This window comes from Chinchilla lanigera, unplaced genomic scaffold (assembly GCF_000276665.1).
Source record: "Chinchilla lanigera isolate Chin_1 unplaced genomic scaffold, ChiLan1.0 scaffold00059, whole genome shotgun sequence".
Taxonomy (NCBI): domain Eukaryota; kingdom Metazoa; phylum Chordata; class Mammalia; order Rodentia; family Chinchillidae; genus Chinchilla; species Chinchilla lanigera.
The window spans coordinates 6,461,035-6,480,048 of NW_004955460.1; the positions used below are offsets into that span (position 1 = coordinate 6,461,035).

Consider the following 19,014-nt stretch of genomic DNA (forward strand, 5'->3'; position numbering starts at 1 on the left):
TTCAGTGGCAGAGTTGAGTAGCTGTGATAAGGACAGCCCAGAAAGCCTATGCAGTACTGGAACTTTTACATAAAAAGTTTGCTGAACCTGTACTTAAGGAGATGAATAATAATGTAAAATTTCCGAGTATTTAAGAAGAGCTAATTCATATATTTCAAATTAGTAGGTCTGGAGCTCACATCCCCATTACGTGTTTATGCAAGTGAGCATTTAAAAAAGAGCAACTTATGGTTTTCTTTTTTTAAATGTCAATATTGTAATATACTTAAAGCTATCCTTTTTGAAACTATTCCAATTTTAATGAAAACATTTCCCTTGTTGACTTTAAAGTATGTGAAGGATACACAGAATTTTAAAAAATAGGAAGTTGGAGCCAAACTTGGTGGCACACGCCTGTGATCTCAACTCTTGAGCAGCTGAGGCAGGAGGAATGTGAGTCCAGAGCCAGCCTGAGCTACATAATAATGAGTTGAAGGCCAGCCTGGATTACACAGTGAGACCCTGTCTCAAAAACCAAAAACTACTCAAATAAATAAGCAAAAATAGAAAGTTGGGATGCTGCTACTCTAGAAGACAGGTGTGACTTCCAAAGCTCAAGACCATCCTAGGAGTAGGAAGGAGCTTGTTTCTTCTGTGAGGAGCAAACCGAGGGTCATGTGAGTCCCTCAGGTGTCACTGAAGTTGACAGAGATAGGAGACACTAACGCAACGTGATTGAAGAGTGGTCTCTTCACTTCCACACTCAATTGTGTGCATCAAAAAAATTCTTCAGTAGTTAGCTACTCTACCATCCACGGGGGGAGAAGGAGCAGCAGCACCTGTCAGGGAGGCAGAATGCTGGCCTTATAAGATGTATGTGATGGTTCATCCCTGTAAACTCAGCACTCTGGAAGGCTGAGGAAAGAGGATTCCATGTCCAAACCCAGCCTGGGCAATTTAGTGACTTAGCTAGACCTTGACTCAAAATGAAAAATAAAAAAGGGGTTAGGGAAGGAATTCAGTGGAAAGACTTTGGGTTCAATCTCCAGTAAAACACGTGCACATGCACATGCATGCACGTGCATGTGCACACACACACACACACACACACACACACACACACACACACACACACACACATACACACACAGAGAGCTGTAGAAGTAGAGGAGCCTACCTAGGCTGGGTTGTGGCTGCCTTGACAGTGGTTTGCAGCACTCAAGTGGATGTTCCAGCCTACTGAGTGATCTTGATGCTTGCTATTGATTAAATTGCCCCATCCCCCAAAAGCAGATATGCTGGAATTTTCACCTCAGAATGCAATCTTATTTGGAGATTGACTTAAAATGTGGTATTTGCATGGGTCCCTAATTTAGCAGGACTGATAGTTTTATAAAAAATGGAAATTTGGCAGGAGATACATTCAGAGAGGGAAGATAGTGTGAAGATGACCATCTCTAAGCCAAGAAGACAGGTTTGCAATAGATTCTCCCTCATAACCATGCTGCCACCTTGTTCTCTGACTTGCAGAGAAGTCAGAACTAAGAGACGATGGTGAATTCTACTGTTTTAAGACCCCAGTCTGCATCTCTGCTATGGCAGTCCCAGAAAATCAATACACTGCACTCAAGAGCATTGTCTTAGTCACTTTTCTGTCCCTGGGACAAAATACAAGACTCCCACAATTCAAAAGAAGAGAGGCATATTTGGGCTTATGGTTTCTAGAGGAGTTAGTCCATGGTCAGTTGGTTCCAAGGCAGAAACAGCATGGTAGAAGGGCCTGAAAGAGGAAAACTGCTCACTCCATGATGGACAGGAAGCAGAGAGAGAAGGGAGGCACCAGGGAAATCACACCCTTCCAGGTCACATCCTCAGTGACCCACCTCCAACCAGGCCCCACTTCCTATATTCACATTCGGCTATGCACTTATCAGTGGGACAATCCCTGTGTGCCAGTCACCTTCCAAAGGCCCCCTCTCTGAATTCATGAGACTTTGGAGGGGCATAACAAGTATATGTTCTTTTAATGCATGTCCCAAAGACCAGTGATTTTTACATTTACTACAACTATGTTTTGAAATGATTGCATACTTTGGTCCATCAGGACAGACTGGTCCTGACTGCCATCTTCCTCCTTTCCCTAAACAGAATTCAGCAAAATATTTAATATCCAAACTAACACCAGAGCTCTTGGATTTGAATCTGACTAGCTGTGGGGACCTTATGCAACATGAATGCAAAATCGAAAATAATACCTACCTGTTTAGAATATGGTGAGGGCCAAATGAGTTAATAATGTGGAAAACAGTTACTGCTTGGCACAGTAAGCACCAAGCAATGAAAACTTTATTGCCATTATTGGGAAACCAAAAAGTCACCTTTGCCTGACTCCATTCCCAAGTCCCCAAGTGACCCAAGTGGGAAAGCCTGCCTGATCCACTGGCAGTCTAGAAGTTGGATTTTGCAAATCAAAATATTAAACATTGGCCAAGGGAGTAAACATGTCTCTGATTTATTTTCTCTTGTTTTATGCTCTCTCATTCTTAGAAAGGTTAATATTTGAGAATAGCCAGCATCTTTTACTAATCCTTTAAAAGAAAGAGGGGGAGACGGTCTGCTGTAGCACCGGTTGGCAGTTAGATTTCATCAGTCACTTGAGAATATGGATTAACTCACTGATCTTTTTACCCTTTGAGCTAATTAGCCTTTGGACAAATACAGCTAGTCACAGAGGCCAAGCACAGCTGACCAAACCCATTTCAAAGAGTAAATTTGGTGGGTAAATAAAGCAAGGCTTTGCTCTCCTGGTAATATGGCTTTTCTAAATCACTGGAATCCCAGGGACAGATGGAAGTGGATATTTACCACCCCTCCAAACAATGGCAAAAATGTAACTAGTTAAACCGGCTATCTCTACCCTTCCTAACCCTTCCCCTCCCCTCATTGTTTTCTCTGTCCTCAAGTAAGTGGCCCAGTTTAATTGCTTAAGTGCATCCTTTGGGACCCTTGTTTAATAGACCTCTCACACAGGATGCTTGCCTAGATCCCCATCTCCAGGGTGACTTTTCTCAATTTAATTTAATTACCACTACCTGCCAAGGCTTTCTCACACCTCCAGAAAGCTCCTCAAACAGTTCATGCCTCACCTTGGTGCTAAGACCTGTTAAGTACTTGTAGATAATCACCATCTCTTCTTGCAGTCTGGTGAGACTCAATATTTTTAGACCTTAAATTATTTTCTAGGAAAGACCTTCCCAGACTGTCTTTTCCAAGCTCCCCTCAAGTTAAAATGACTCACAGGGAACCTGGGTGTTCCATCGGTGAGAATCTTCTAAGGAAGGAACTGGCCTCTTGGTGAAGGCAGGGGGTATGGTGCATTTGTTCTGATTTCCACCCCTATTGGATACCAGGAGGCCAGAATGGCATGGCCCCTGGCCTATTCTCCAGTGTCTCCTCACATAGGCAACCTTCTACTGAGCACCCAGACCCTTCTCAATGACCACTGTCCCTTCCTGATTACACACAGCAGAGTTCTACAGGAGCAAGAGGTCCAGGTGGACTGACCAGTTCTGACATCATTCAACTACATCCCTAAGTAATGCACATTTTGGGCTTTATTCTTGTATCAAGGGCAACAAAACAGGAAAGTATTTCGCTCTTATTTTAGAGGAGTAGTAAAAGTATGGTCTTTCTGCACTCTCATCAGTATTCACTGATTCAACAAAATGCTTGTCAAGTGAATATTAAGTATCTAGCACTACTCAGGACAAAGCCAGCTTTTGGTGCCAAGGATCTAAATAAGCAATAAGAGCTTACAAAAAAGAAAACAACATTATCTAATAAAATTATAGAGTTATAACCTCAAGAGGACTAAGTCCAAGAACACCCTTCTACAGGTACCACACAGGGAAGCACCATACTCCACAACCAGTTTGTCACGCTAGCTTCTCAGGGACATCTGTGTATATTGTGTTACTGTTAATTTGCTGCTCAGAATGAAGTTTGTCAATATATATTTGACATGGGAAGACTGTCAAGAAATATTTCATTGCACAAAGATAGTAGGACAGTATACAGCATGTGGTCCCTGTGTGTGTGTGAGTGAGTGTATGTGTGTGTTTTAATTATATGAATGCATTTGTATGTGTGCTTGAATATACATAGAAAAACTGGAGTGTGCACAGAGTCTTTTATCTTCTGTATGATTTTTGTGTTATCTGGCTTTCCATCACTATAACAAGCACTTGGGATAATCAACTTTCAAAGAGGATTTATTTCAGCTAACAGTTTTGGAGGGTCTAGTCCATGGCTATTTGCCTGTGGCTTTTGGGTCTGTAATGAGGCAGCACACAATGGCAGGTAGCTGTAAAAGAGGTAAATAGTAAGGTCAGCGTGTCATTGCTCTCTCAAGGGCCAGCTCCCAGTGACTGAGTCCTCCCACTAGGCCTACCTCATCAAGGTTCTGCCACCTCCAAACAGCACCACAGATACCAGGGAGCAACTCTGCAACATATGGGCCTTTGCAAACATGTAAGATTCAAGATACAACAATATCCTTCTCTACCTATTTTTACTATCAATACTATTGACTTTTACAATAATTTTAATTTAATTGTCAAAGTAGAGGCTTGAAAATTTTTATCTAAAATATAAATAAAAAATTTTCATTATGAACAATAGAAAAATGCATGAAGTTTCAAGCGGTGTCCTTTACTCTTGACTTCAGTTACTAGGAAAATATAATTAAAAATTTGTTTCAGAAATAGTTAAAGCAGTGATTTTCATCCTTTGCTAAATATTATAATCATCTTTTGAGCCTTTTAAAAATTGAGAGGACAGGTCCAAGATCACCCAAAACTTTCTAAACCAAAAGTGAAGGTGAAGGTTAAGCAGGTATGTTTCAAAAGAACAACAGCAACAAAAGCAACACAAATAAACCACCCCCAGAAACAACTTCCTGCATTGATTCTGATGTGCACCAATTTACAGAAATAAAGAGGAAAGAATAGGGAAAAATTAATGTGTTGTGGCTATAGTCATATGGACTTAAACATATTGTGATCTGATAAAGATCTCAAACTGGATTTAAAAACAATATATAATCATGTACCACTCACAAAACAGTAACTGAAATGATAGGAAAAAAAACTCTCTAAGAAAGTTATAGCATACAAATGAAAATAACAGAAAATAGGAATGCCAATATGGACATCATTAAGCCAAAATGCTGTGAGAAAAAGAAGTCATATTCTAGATGAGGAATTCAAGGTAAAAAAAATAAAAGAAAAATAAGCGTGTGTCTTTATTTGTAGCAATTATTTTTTATTCTCTTTATACCAAAATATGAGAAAGGAAGCTAGACATGCAAGAAGAAATTAACAAAAATATAGTTAGATTAAGTAACATCATTATAACATTATGTTTAAAGTATAAAGAACACTTTAATAATATAGTTAATAAGTGTCCCCTAACAGGTACATGTTGAATTGGTGCTTACATTGAAAATATATGTCAGTATCCATACAGTTTTTAAAGAATATATCACTTACATGACTATAGATGTCCAATAAATTCTGAAAATAAAAGGCCTTTAAATAACTACTGAATAAAAAATAAATCCAAACTGATACTAGTAACTATTTAGAAAACAATGAGAGTGGAAACAGGCATGCCAAAACGTACAGGACACAGCTAAAGCTGCTTTCAAATGGTGAGTTCATAGTCCTAAAGTCACTATTTTTGGAAAGAATAAAAATAAATGATTCAGCATTTAAGTATTTAAGTATTGGAAAATAACAAAACCATCCAACAAATCCAAGAAGAAGAGCAACAAAATATAGTTACCTATTAAGTAAGGAAATAATAGAATCTATAGCAAATCCAAGAACTACTTCTGATAAACTACTATAGAGAAATCACTGACAAATTTATCAAACTAGCTATGAACGAAACTTGGATTTTAAAATATAATAATTGAAAATTATATAAAAATTAGCACAGGGGTGATGAAAACATTATTAATGAATATAATTTGTGTCATTGTGCCAATGTGCTTGGCAAAGCTCAGTTGGTACACACACATACACACATGCAGAAACAAAATAACTAAAGGCTATTTGTGAGTATGCAACTTAGGACAGAATAGTCTTCAATTAGAAAATGATATTTTTGTAAATAAACAACAACCGCTGACAGATAAGGAGACAGCTTAATATAAAAATAATAGAAGGGTTCTAAGAATAAGAAAAACACATATGAAAAGTGTGTGTGAACATCCTACCAAGACTGAAGAGGCCACCAACTCCTTGGGGAGTCTGTGTACTTTCCAGTTCCAGGGCAGGGGTATGGCTAAGAGGTGGATGGAAAAGAGATAAGCTAGGACAAGATCTCTTTCTAAAACTTGAGCTCTTTGTTAACCACAGTGTTTCCATTGAGGTTTTTTATCATTAATCCCTAAGAAACCAGGTATCTCTTCAGGGTCAAATACCCATCTCTCTACCGGAAACAACGCCTAGCTCCCACCCAGGGACAATGACTTCTTCTCTTCCTTTTGTCTCTCTGTCCTCTGGGTCTGTGAGTCTGAACTCCAAGAAGCTGCTGACCTCACCCTCCTTTTCCCTGAAGCACTGTTTGGCCAAGACTCCCCCTAGTGGCAATTTAAGAAATCTCCTAAAATGGCCTCCTCCCAAAGCCAGGGCTGAAAACGGATAGAAGCCTGGCTGGGCTAATTGAGGTACCTGTTAGTAAGATGTACAGTGGGGATCTACCTCAGCAGCATGGCCCAGAAACATATACTTTCCATCAACAACAATCCAAATGATGACGACATTCAGATTTGCTACACTGACCTAGTTGATATATTCCTGTATGTTTTTAAAAAGAAAGAGGCAACATGATAAGAAGGAAGCTCTTGTAAACGAACCTAGTATTCATTTCCTACAGTACAGACTTGCAAAACACTAGCGGCTACTTCATGCTACAGAAAATGCATAGAAGTAAAGATGACAAATGAGCCTGTTATTCTAAAGCATCATTGTTTTATCATTCTTCATGCGCATTTCTAAACATTCCCTACACCTTGGATTTTCTCTCCAGTTGCCAGCCAGCCAGCTCCATTGGCAGCAGCCTGCTGATTTAATCAACACACTGCTTATCATGTTTTCCAGATGGTTAATGGGTCTCTTAAATAAAACTGGCCCTAATTCTAACTGGTGTTTCTATTCTGGTCTCTTTTATAGAATAATTTGCTCTATGGTCAAAGTTTCTCTTTCATTATCACTCTGCAGTCTTCTGTGGACTCCGCTCACCATGTCTTTGTTCAGGACTATCAAATGACGCATGCATTCGATTCCTTGATGTTAATTATACATGCAGGGAGAAGGAAGTTTGTTGGTATGAATATCAACACATGGCTCTAGTTGTTTATCATTTACCCATAAACTTTTAGAGTCTAGGCTTGTCAGAGTTATTGATTGAGAAAGGAAAGTCTTTTTGTTGCAGAAACACAGACTGGCAATTTCTTCACATTGCCAATTTTGCCTTGGAAAGGAGTATCCTTTTCATATGAAGTGGAATTATTTGGGGATCAGTATCCATAGAGCAAGTTTTCAGGAATCTCCCTTAAAAACTCATGCTCTTAATGTTCAGATGATTCCAAATATAAATAACCTTCAAGCTGACCCACAGATTCAAGTCCAATTTCCATTTCACAAATGATTTCCAAGGTATACAGTCAGGTTGTATAAAAGTGACATTAAGGCTCACATTGGCAGAATGCCTCGGTGGCATGACTTCTACCATAATGAATGGCTGAACGAAAGGAGGCAAGATAATGTAAGATTTGAATGGAGCTGCATTCTGAAAAGAAGGCAGCCAGAGATCCTGAAAATTAATAGAGGAGCACACAAAAAAATATGGCTCTATTACACCACACATTTTACTCTTTTCCTTTCTATTACTTGCCTGAGATGATTTGGCAGAGTTTAAAAATAAATGAAGTATATTCATTTTTCTTCAGAATTTTGCTTTCAAGGTATTCTGTAAGGAGGGAAAAAAATGAAATACTAGCACAGGCAGCAAGGGGTGATCAAGACATCAAAATGTAAGCACTGTATCCAGCATCTATGTGCTAATGTAAGGGTACACACGTGCTTTCATTTCATACAGGCAAACGTGCTGCTTCCAAGAAGTGTTGATGATCTGCTGGGTGATGCTGAGGAAATGCTTTTTGGAATGGGTTTTCATCCCATTTGTACCTTTCCACTGTCATCTTTATGGACTGCAAGGAGAGTGATTGGGATTAAATTTTAATAGAAACTCACTTCCAATTTTTAGTACTGACTAGAGACAAGCTTCTCTTGCAGACATATCATTTATGTTGATCATTGCTTTTCTCATTATTTTAGCTGCTGAACCCCTATTTTAAAAAGAGTGGGGCCTTACTTAGAAAGCTAGTGTGTGTCTGATGGAAATCAGGTTGGACATCTCAACAATTCACCTACTGAGTATTCCCCCAGTGTTCCCTCACTTCCCCTTTAGCTGAGCTGAGAAAGAACAAGGTTTCTTCTCTGTGACCTGGGGTGAGGATGGCATAAGTATTTATTCATTCTATGATGGAGGAAATGTTTATTCAATCTCTTTATGAGCCAGGCCTTCTTACAGTGATTGGGGTGTAGAAGTGAAGAGGAAAGACAGGGTACCTGACCTCAGGGACACAGCCAGACCCTCAAGGGGTGGTGAAGAAGAGCAGGGTCAAGAGGGGCCTCTGAGGAGGGGCCCCATGTGGGGAGAATGGGCAGGAAAGCCCTGTGGAAGAACCCAAGTGCTGAGCAAGCATGGCCACATAGGGAGCTTGGGAAGGGGTGTTTCAGACAAAGGATGCTCCTTAGAGCCCAGAGACAAGACCTGTCTTGGTTACTTTTCTCTCATTGCTGAGACAAAATACCTGACACCCAAACTTAAGGAAGGAAAGGTCTATTTATTTCACAGTTTGTGGAGGTTTCAGTCCATACTCGGCTGGCTCCAAGGCAGAGTAGTACACGGCAGAGGGCAACAATTTATGGCAGAGGAAAATAGATAAGCCGGAAGAGCAAAAAGGGAGGAGCCTCTTTCCCTCCTTTATATTGTATGCAAACTATTCGCCCCAGGGTGGGTGTAGCACTCACACCCATAATCCCAGCATTGGACCATGAGTCAATCAAAAACTCTAGAAGCCCGCCCCATGACTGTATGAGGCTTTGGGGGAACATCCAGACACAAACCTTAAGAGGAGTGGTCCAGGAACTGGCAGGAGGGTGGAGACCATTGAAAGATGGGGAAGAGCTGGGCTAGGAAAGACCAGAGTCACAGAGATAAGCAAGCCAGCTAGTGTTCCTCCAGTATGACGGATGGAAAGTAAGGTTGTTTCTCATGTTATTTTAAACTCTCTTTTACCCTTGTATTTATTGTTCAATTATTAAGCTACTTAAGAATAAGTTATTTATGTTTTTATTCCATTGACTTCCAGCATGACTTTGAGGTAGCTCACATATCTGATCCATATGCACAGGTTAAATCAAAGCTCAAAACCGTGTAGAGGGAGAAAGAAGTAAATGCATTTTTGAAACTGCAGCCTGTCACAGACAGTGAAATAGAGTTCAAAATGGAGCTCTACACTTCTTCAAAGCCCAGGTAAGAACAGAGGAAAGAAAGAAAGAAAGAAAGAAAGAAAGAAAGAAAGAAAGAAAGAAAGAAAGAAGGATGAAGAAGGAAGAGGAGGAAGAAAATGATGGTTTACATAATTCTGATGAGTTGAAATAGAAGACTCACCATTCTTAAGGGAAGAAATGTTCAGTATTAAATTCTAAGTATAATGTATCCCCCATTGGGTCTTATACAAGAAACATCAAAACTCTCTATGAATATTGAATACCTAATATATGCAAACTGTTGGCACTCTAGAGAATACAAACCATAATCAGACATAAATTCTGCCTTCCAGGAGTTTACAATTTATGAAGGTGTATAATGAACATGCAAAATAACTATACTACATGGCAGGAAGCATAAATAGACCGTTCCTTTTCAAAGTATTTAGAGACAGGCTGTCGTGTAGCTTTCTATCCATCACAGGTGTAGCATCACAGGTGTAGTAAAGACTTTCCTAGGAAAGGAGGAAGAGTTAAAAAAAATTGGTCAGGTATAGAGTTTTTTCTGTAGTCTAAGACTTAATACTCAGCATGCAGGGCACAGAGGAAGGGTTCTTCTTGTTGTCCCCTCTGCTGTCACTCACCCCAGATGCAGAAGCTGATCCTCATTGAGTTCACAGTAGACTCTGTGTCAAGAGCCTGGGCAAGTGTCCTGCACTGCTAATTAAGAGACACTGGATATCCGACGGTTGAGTGACAAACCGAGATTATCAACAATGAGTAGCATTTTTCTTGTAAAAGTATATGGTTCATATTGAATTGATTTGAGCTTATGAGTGAAAATTAGAAGGTGTAGAGGTGTAGGCATGACAAGAGGAAAAGTGATTACAATCCATCCACTCAAAGAAAAACATTTCTAACACTTTGGTATGCATGCTCTCAGGCATTTTTCCATGTGCCCAGAGAGAGTGCTACCCCATCTCAATTGTTCAGGGTTTCCCCTTTCTCACCTGTTTTCAGGTGAGAAAACAGGTCACATAAAGACATGCAGTTTGAGGGTGTCATTATCAATTGTTATGTCACATTCTGATGTATATCAGCGTCTATTTAATCAGTCTTCTACAGTAGTTCTTAGTTCTTCGGTATTAGATGCAATACTGAAATGAATATTCTTTACATGTATCTCTTCTCCTCTTTCCAATTTTCCAAAATACTTCTGTGAAGTAGAGCTCTGATGTTAATCTGACTTTTTATGAGTCACACCCTCACCCCAAGTTTCATTTCAAACCTTTACTTGTTGACTAGTTGCAAACCATTGGAAGGTATCATTTTTGCGGAAGGAAGGAGGCCTTTAAAGCACCAACAAGCTCATGCATTTTAGATTCTCATTTGTTTTTCATGTTTTCCCACCTGCACTTCCACAAATTCCTTAAATCAATAGCCCAAGCCAGAGCACAGGAGGCATGGCAGCTCCTTCTGTTTATGCAACACCTACCACACACAATTAGTTACCAAGTTCTTTAATTTCTGCTTCCTGGAAAATGCCCTGAATCTGGACACTCACCATCCTCCCACACTCTTCCTCTGGTCCTACTCACCTCCCTTGGGTCACAGAATTTCCTAAATGCTGTCTTTGTTTTGAGTTTGGCTCCCACTCCGATCCAACTTCGGTACATCATTTTAAGGTCAACCTGATGATGTGATACCACATCCAAACGTGTCTAATGGCTCCAGATTGTTTTCTAGATAAACTTGAACTCTTCAGATGGACATACCAGCCTCGTTTCTGGATTAAGTCACCAAGGCTGAGGCCTGAGAGTCTGTCTTTCTCAAATCTCCTTTATGATTCTAGTGCAAGCACCTCAGCCCTTCATAGACCCATCATGGGCACTGAGGATGCCCTGGTCTGCTTGGAACCATCTCCAGGACCAGAAGCAAATGACAACTGGAAACTTCCTATAGCCACAGCCTAAAATGAGCCAACACAATGTGGCTATTTTAGGAAAAACTTCAAAAGCATTCCGTTAAAGAGCAGCATGTTTGCAAGTGTAGATTAGAAGATCATTTCCATTTAGGAAGGCTAATTTAATTAAGTGACATAATTTTTGAGATATGAAAGCCTTTCCTGCTGAGTCAGGATTTTCTGCCTGTCTGCTAACACAAAGCAGGTAGTCGGAATTAGAAATGAGCTCCAGGAGGAAGCTACCTGCTGGCCTGGCTGGAGGGAAGGTTGAAGCAGTGCATATTGATATTGCTCTGTGGGGCAAAGGGGCAGAGAGGCAAAGAGGAATTTTATTCAAGTCATATTAAAGCATCAAGTTACTTTTTTTTGAAGTTCAGACATTTAAATTCCAGGTTCTCTGTGGGGGGGAATCTGAAAAGCCATTCAATTCATTGTGTTTCTCCTAAGATAAAAATGTCCATAAACATCACCAAACTGTTAGAAAAAAAAGAAAAAAAATGTAAGTAGTTGTGTATTTTCTTGCAATTAATGGTGAAGTTTTCAGAAAATATGTTTTTGTGACACTGAAAGATATTGTAGTAATAATTTTTTAACATATGTCTCACTAATCTTGAAATAGTTTATGGGCTAAAATCTACGAATTTTGTATCATATACTTCAAACACCGTGTATGGTCTCTAATATCACTCCTAAAGCATAGAGGTGAGATTTTTAAGACAAATTTGGTTGCTTTTCTGTTTCACAACGATGTGATTTCCCCAAGAAAGTGATTTCTACAGGACGTGATTTCCACCAGGGCAGAGTCTGTCTGTGTTGTTTACCACGTGCCCCAGCGCCTGGTCCCCACAGGCACAGGGAATATCTGCTAAGACAATACTTAAAGGACTAGGAAGGGAAGTTTGGCATCGTAGACCCCTCAGAAGGTGTGCAGGGAGGGAGAAAGTCCATCCTTTACCCATGGGAAGCTCATAATAACAGAGAAGCCCTTCTTGCTCTAGACCTCCAGATTTATCACAGTATTATCATTCCTACACATTGGAAAATAGATTTTTTTCAATAGAAAATCTGTTCCATCTTCTTTCTTTACTCATCACCTTCCACATATATCATCAATACATGTATTCCAAAGTGTGTGTGTGTGCATGTGTATGTGAGTGTGTGTGAGAGAGAGAGGATCAGGAAAGCATACTTTTTCACAATTGTCTCCAGATGTATCAAGAAATTTTAAGAATAGTTTTCAAAGCCCTAAGCACTGAATTGCAGAAAAGATAAAATGAGCTGAGGTTGCTGAAAATGTTGCTGAAAATGGTGGTCAGTGAACTATTTCTAACTGGTCTGGGTCTGCGGTAGGATAAAGGTAGGATAAAAATCAGCAAAGTCCTAGGGCACAATGTTGAGTTCACTATTCCTTATCTTAGTAAGACTTTCTCAGTGAAGGAAGCAGTGGATACACATGCAATTCAAGCAGGCCCCATTTCTTGTCATGCAAGATTCTAAACGGTTCATAGGTCATCACTCGTCAATAACCAGGCATGGAATAGGCACTGGCTTGCATCAAAGTCTTATCTCTGTGAAAGATCTCCAAATGCCCCTTTTAAGGTGTCCATATCAGTTTGTGGAAGGGTTATTTCTTATCATTTAAGATGTAAATGATAATTCTTTCTTGAGGTGAATGGATAGATAACCTCATGACAGGTTGTAAAAATGCTGTGGGAAGAAAAGATAGGCGGGTAAAGGGTTAAAGCAGGGACGAGGCTGCTCTTTGAGTCCAGGGGTGCTTGGGTGATATATCTGAGGAATGACGCCTGAGCTGTGAGGAGGAAGCCGCAGGACAGCTCCTCTCTGAGAAGACCCTGCTTGGAAAGGCTGGAAGTGGGGTCAAACTTACTGTATTCCAAAAAAAAAAATGCAAGACAAATACTAAATTGATAAAATTTTAAAGCAATGCAGTCCTTGTATCTGTAGGACAGTGAAAAGGACAACAGAAGGAAAGTTCAGAGATCTACTATGGGCCAGAGAGAAAGCTGGGACCAGGTTGTACAGGGCGGTGTAAACCCTGCCAGGGACTTTGGCTCATGTCGAATGAGTCAGCAAACACTAGAGGGTTTGAAGACAGGAGACCTGTGCTCTGACAGGAATTTCGGGGGGGCTCCTGTGATGGCAGGGAAGGAAGGATGAAACAGGGCAGGTAGGGAGACTCTTCCTGCAGATCAGGGATGAGTGATGGCTTAGATGCAGGGAGGAGGGCTGGTAATGACAAGTCGGCACATTCGGAAGCTGTTTAAAGCTAGAGCTGATGGGATGTATTCAGTAGACATGAGAAATAGGTAAGAGGGTAAGGGAGAGTGAGGGAAGTCAAGTACAACTATAGACTTTGGTGATCCCATCTATGGAGATGGAGAACACTGAGGGAGGACAGAGATTCAGGCAAGGCTGAGTTTAAAGACATTGAGTATGAGATGCATACTAGGCATCCAAGTTCAGATGTGGAGAAAGCAGAGGAATCAATGCATCTGAGTCCAAGGAGGAGGTTGGGACTAGAAGTGGAATTTGGGTGGTTTCCACACATAGATGGCACTGGATCCAGTCACTGTGACATTAAGAGAAGAGGTCTGAGAGTCAGACCCAGGGCTCTTTAGCAGGTAGAGGTCAGGAAGCTGAGAAAAGCTAGCAAAGGAGAGTATGAAAGAGATATTAATGCTAGGAAACATGCAAACAACAACCAAAAATGGGAGAGGAGGGTGGAAGGAAGGCTGCTTTTCTGATTTGTTGTTTGCTTGCTTGCTTGTTTTATGAATGCCAAAGAAAGGAAGACTTTAGGAACAGACAGCTTCAAGTGCTATTATTGTACAGTGAAGATTCTATGTTATCAGATTTGGCCTCATGGAGGTCATTAATGGTCATGATTAGAGCAATTTTAATTCTGACTCACTTCTGAATTAAAGAAGTTCTCTTATGCTTGGGAACTTCTTAGTGCAGTTTCTTGGTGAAATGAGAATCAAAGCTATCTTATGAAAACGTGAGCAAACAGACAGGCTCCTGGAGGCTTGTGAGCAGAGACGTCACCATGACGTCATCATCAGTAGTAGAGTGAATCAAATACAAAGCACAATAAGATTCCTAAGCAAAAACTAAGAATGCACTTGGTAGTTAAGGTCATACTTTAAGATTCAATGGGCTAGTGCATATTTTTTTCTAGCTATGTCACCTGCTCAGGTAAGTGGAGGCAGAGAACAGGATTGAAGCAAGGTCAGTGTGATGCTAGGAAAATAGGAGGGAGGAAAGAGGTGCTGGCAATTTGGGAGTGTCTAGAAAGGGAATGATTATACGTAGAAGTTAGGTCAGAGGGAAAACTGAGTGGATTGGCTGACAAAGAAAAGGTGGCAGTGTGAGAAAGTCAGCAGAGTCAGTGAAGTTTGAAATGGAGAAGCTAGAAAGAGTAATGTGAAAAGACCTGAGGTAGGGGTTGTGAACCGAAAACCTTGATGATGGTTGTGTATTGGCAATGACAAAGCCTGGGATAATGTCACAGTAAAGTGTGACTTAGGAGGTTCTAAAAGGCAAAATGCTTTGGATCAAGGTGGCTAAGGTACTGTGGAGATGCACATCAGAAGAGTCATCTGTGAAGATTTTGAAATTAATGAAGAATGCCAGCAAAGAGAAGAAAGGTCAAGGAAATCTCCCCTGCTCAGGAGGAGGGATGGTAGTCATGTAGTCTGATGCCAATGCCTCCGAGCAGCTAGGCATGGGGGAGAGGGAGTAGACAAGCCTGTGGTCTGGGTGTAGCAATATGGAGCAAGGACACCTATCCTGCCTCAGGGATCAGTGGTACCCAGGATGTGAGAAGGGTGTGAGAGACAGTAGACATCTGGGGAGTCAGCTAGGACAACACAAAGGAGCGTGTGTTTGGCAAAGACATAGGAGAATTATTGATGACAGGCTCTGAGTTCCAGAAAGTGCCTTGGAAAGGTCTGGAGATGTGGAGAGAGGGTGAAAGACAGCTGAGGCTATGGGATGAGCAGAGCCTTTGTGAGTGCAGATCTGTGAGGCTCCAGGTCTGTAAGAGGAAATGGATGCTGTCATGAGTGTTGCTCCTCACTGAAGTACACAGGAAGGAGATACAGAACAAAGCCCTTGGGTTGTTCCTTCCTGAGTGGTTCTGTGATTGGCAGAGGGCAGGTGAGAATTGCAGCATGTGCCCAGGCACCAAGAAGAATCTGTGGAGACCAGGGAAGGATCTGTATAGGCTATGGTACTCCAGAGGCTTTTGCCCCCATATTGTCAAGTACAATCCTAAGGTTTCTGGAAACCATACTCCTTCAACTGGCCTTTACTTTGTCTAGATTGGACAATCACCAGGCAAGGAATGGGGTCTCTGCCTGAACGTATTTCAGAATAGCCAGGTTGGTTGAATGCTTAAACAAATATTGTTTTCATGGAAAATATTTAGTATTTCCACTGGGAAAGTGCTGGTGCCATCTCTCCAGGACGAAGACTGACAGTGCTGGAACCACTCTGACTGTCTTTTGGGGACATCACAGTTGGTGGGAATGTAACAGCGCACCAAGGGACATAATTAGAAATAGTATTTTTCTTTGCTCATCATTGAACAGTTTAGACTTGGGAAACCCCAACTATCAGAGGAGTAGTTATTGTGGAAGGGCAATATTTGCTTACTTGTGAAGCAGTATTTAAGCAGCTAATGATTTCTTGCCAGTTTTTCCTGCATTATAATCAAACTCACAGATCACTCATTATTTACCTATTTATTACTACAAGTTCAGCTTTCTTGCTTTTCCCATTTTAAAGTGGTCATTGAAAAATTGCCCAACTGATGATTTTTATAGAGGAAAAACATGTTTTTGATGATAGTCTTTCTAACATCTACTAAAAACTTCATCACTCCAGGCTGTCACAGATGGCTTCACTTGGTACTCTTAAAGTCTAATTAGTTTTCTCATACACGTGGGTGACTTTTTGAGCTATAAAATAAAGCTTGTTAAATAAAGTGACCTTTCTTCCTCTATGCAATCTAGCCCAATTCAGAATTGTCCTTTACAAACATATAACACACTGATTGATCTGATGGCATTTGGGTCTAAAATTACTTCTTGGGTAGAGAAAAAGGCATTACTTTGAAAGCTTCTGATTTAATGATTTTCTTTCAAAAAGGAGAAGGTAAATTCAGATTTGAAGGGAAGTATGGATTTTGTCCTGACCTGTTTCAAAACAGAAATGCTTATAGCCTTCAGGACATCCTTGATAAGAGATGATATATTGAGATAAGTAAGTTTGAACTTGGTACCTGTCCTGTAGTAGGCACCATGATAAGAAAAAGGGTTGTAAAAATAAAACAGGGAACTTGTCTAAAGGGAACAGTATAGCCGAGGAGAGAGACATGTAATCCATTAACCCTGCTGAGTTAGCCTCAGAGGAACAGCTTGTTGCCTTGGAGAGAAAGGACAGGTGGGGAGAGGGAGGGAGAGCTAGGAACTATAAAGATTGGATATGTTTGAACTGGACTTTGAAAGAGAATTAGGAACTTGCACTCATTTAGGCTAGGAATCGGGTAGAGGGCATGAGAGAAAGAATTCAAAGATGAGAAAAAAGCCTGAGCCAAGGATTAGAAACATGAATAAGGTGACCTGTGGGACCCTAGGGAGGAAATATGGCACAAAAGAAGTCCCCAGTGACATGGATCCTCACAAATGGAAGAGACTCAAATTTGATATTCCTGGACTACCATCTTTGACAGATTTGGAGACCATAAAGATCTGTGTTTCCAAAATGTAATGAAGAACACTTGCTTTCATTTGTTACTTATATACTGTGAGGCCTTCCAAAATCAGATTGTTCTACTGAATTGTCCAATGTACTGGGACCATTTTTCTATGATGTACCTAAGTAACTCCTCCGGTGTGTATTTTTGAAGAGGAAGATTTTATACCCACTCATCGTGGTGTTCTTCCAAGTATCTTTACATTTGAACTTGTTCTTGAAAGAGGATTCTCCAACTTTTAGTGGATGGGTGAGAAAGAAGAGATGAAGTGGTGGAGAAAAAGAAGAAAAGCGCATGAACCAAGAAAGAAGGGTTTGTTTTCTAGTGTGACAAGTTAGGAGCTCTGTGACCTTAAAGTCCCTCACCCTCCCCGAGGCTCCTTCCTTCCTCTGTGTAGGCAAGGTGATTAATTGTTCTGAGGCTTATATGATACCACATGTGAGATATGAGAGAGCTCCTGTGTGTGCCATAAAGCATTGTAAAATTGAGACCAAGAGTCTTTCTCATTTCTCAGGGTGCTCTTTGAACTCTGCTTTATTATAGCCTCAGAGTCACAGGTTGTGGGATGAATTTAAGAATGGTTCTCGAGCCACATCTCTCACTTGTTATACTTATAAAAATGTCAAATTAAGGGAACCATCCCCAGGGTTTCTGAATCACTTGGACCTGGAGAGTGTTTAGGAATCTACATTAGTAGCAAACATCACATGTGATTCCACAATACATGCAAGTTTTTTTAATAAATTGATCTCAAAGATCTTTAAAAAATATGTACTCAATGCTATCAGGCTAGGAATTGTTCACTTATTAATAACAGCTCGGGTGCTGGTCTTCCGAGGGTCCTCTTAGACAGGCACCACAGCTGATGGTGGTCTTGCTGTCTTGTGACAATTAAATGACAGCATGTATATTTTTAACTCTTGTGGGTGCACTTGGGTTAAGGGATGGGAGAAGTGATTCCCCTACTGGCTTCCAAGCTCCTTCCAAGAGCAGCACAGGCTTAGACCTTCCCATCACTTTGACCCTTCCTTTGGTAGCAGTAGTCCTGGGTGGGAGTCCACCTAGCTTCCTTCCAAACTCCCTGTCCTCCCTCTCCTCCTTGCCTAGAGGAACATCTGGGATGTAGAGGAAGGTGTCTGAATCTAAGTGGATCTGCAACCTCGGGCAGTCCCTTGTTTTTTACTTGCTTCCACAGCTGTAAGTGTGGGTGATATATGTAGCTGGCAGCATTAATATGAGATAGAGCAGTGTGGAAGGAGCTCAATGCTCTGCATGAGCTCTCTGTGGGGTCTGCTGTCCAGACCACGGTGAGCCCTGGTTCCTGGGAGCTTTGATGTTGACACCTTCTAAGCAGCAGCAGTGCCTGTGGAAAGCTTACCTAGGAGTCAGAGTCAGGGGACCAATTGCAGGCATGGAATCTCCAGCAGAAATAAGCTTCTATCCTTGCACTAAAGGTTGATGGTCTCCCCTTATCCTCCAGTGATGCATATCAAGACCCCTAGTAGATGCCTGAAACCTCAGATAGTACCAGACTCTAGATATACTGCTTGTTCCTCTACATGCACACCTATGGTAAAGTTTGATTTATAAATCAGGCACAGTAAGAGTTTAACAATAACTAATAATACAATAGAATAAGTCTGCAGTAAGGAAAGTTATTTAAAACT

General features: G+C 40.8%; 1 protein-coding gene across 4 annotated transcripts in view; it reads left to right on the forward strand.

The window, feature by feature from the left end:
* Window positions 1–19,014, forward strand: part of Elmo1 (engulfment and cell motility 1) — a 535,944-nt gene that overhangs the window by 416,208 nt on the left and 100,722 nt on the right. The window lies entirely within an intron of this gene.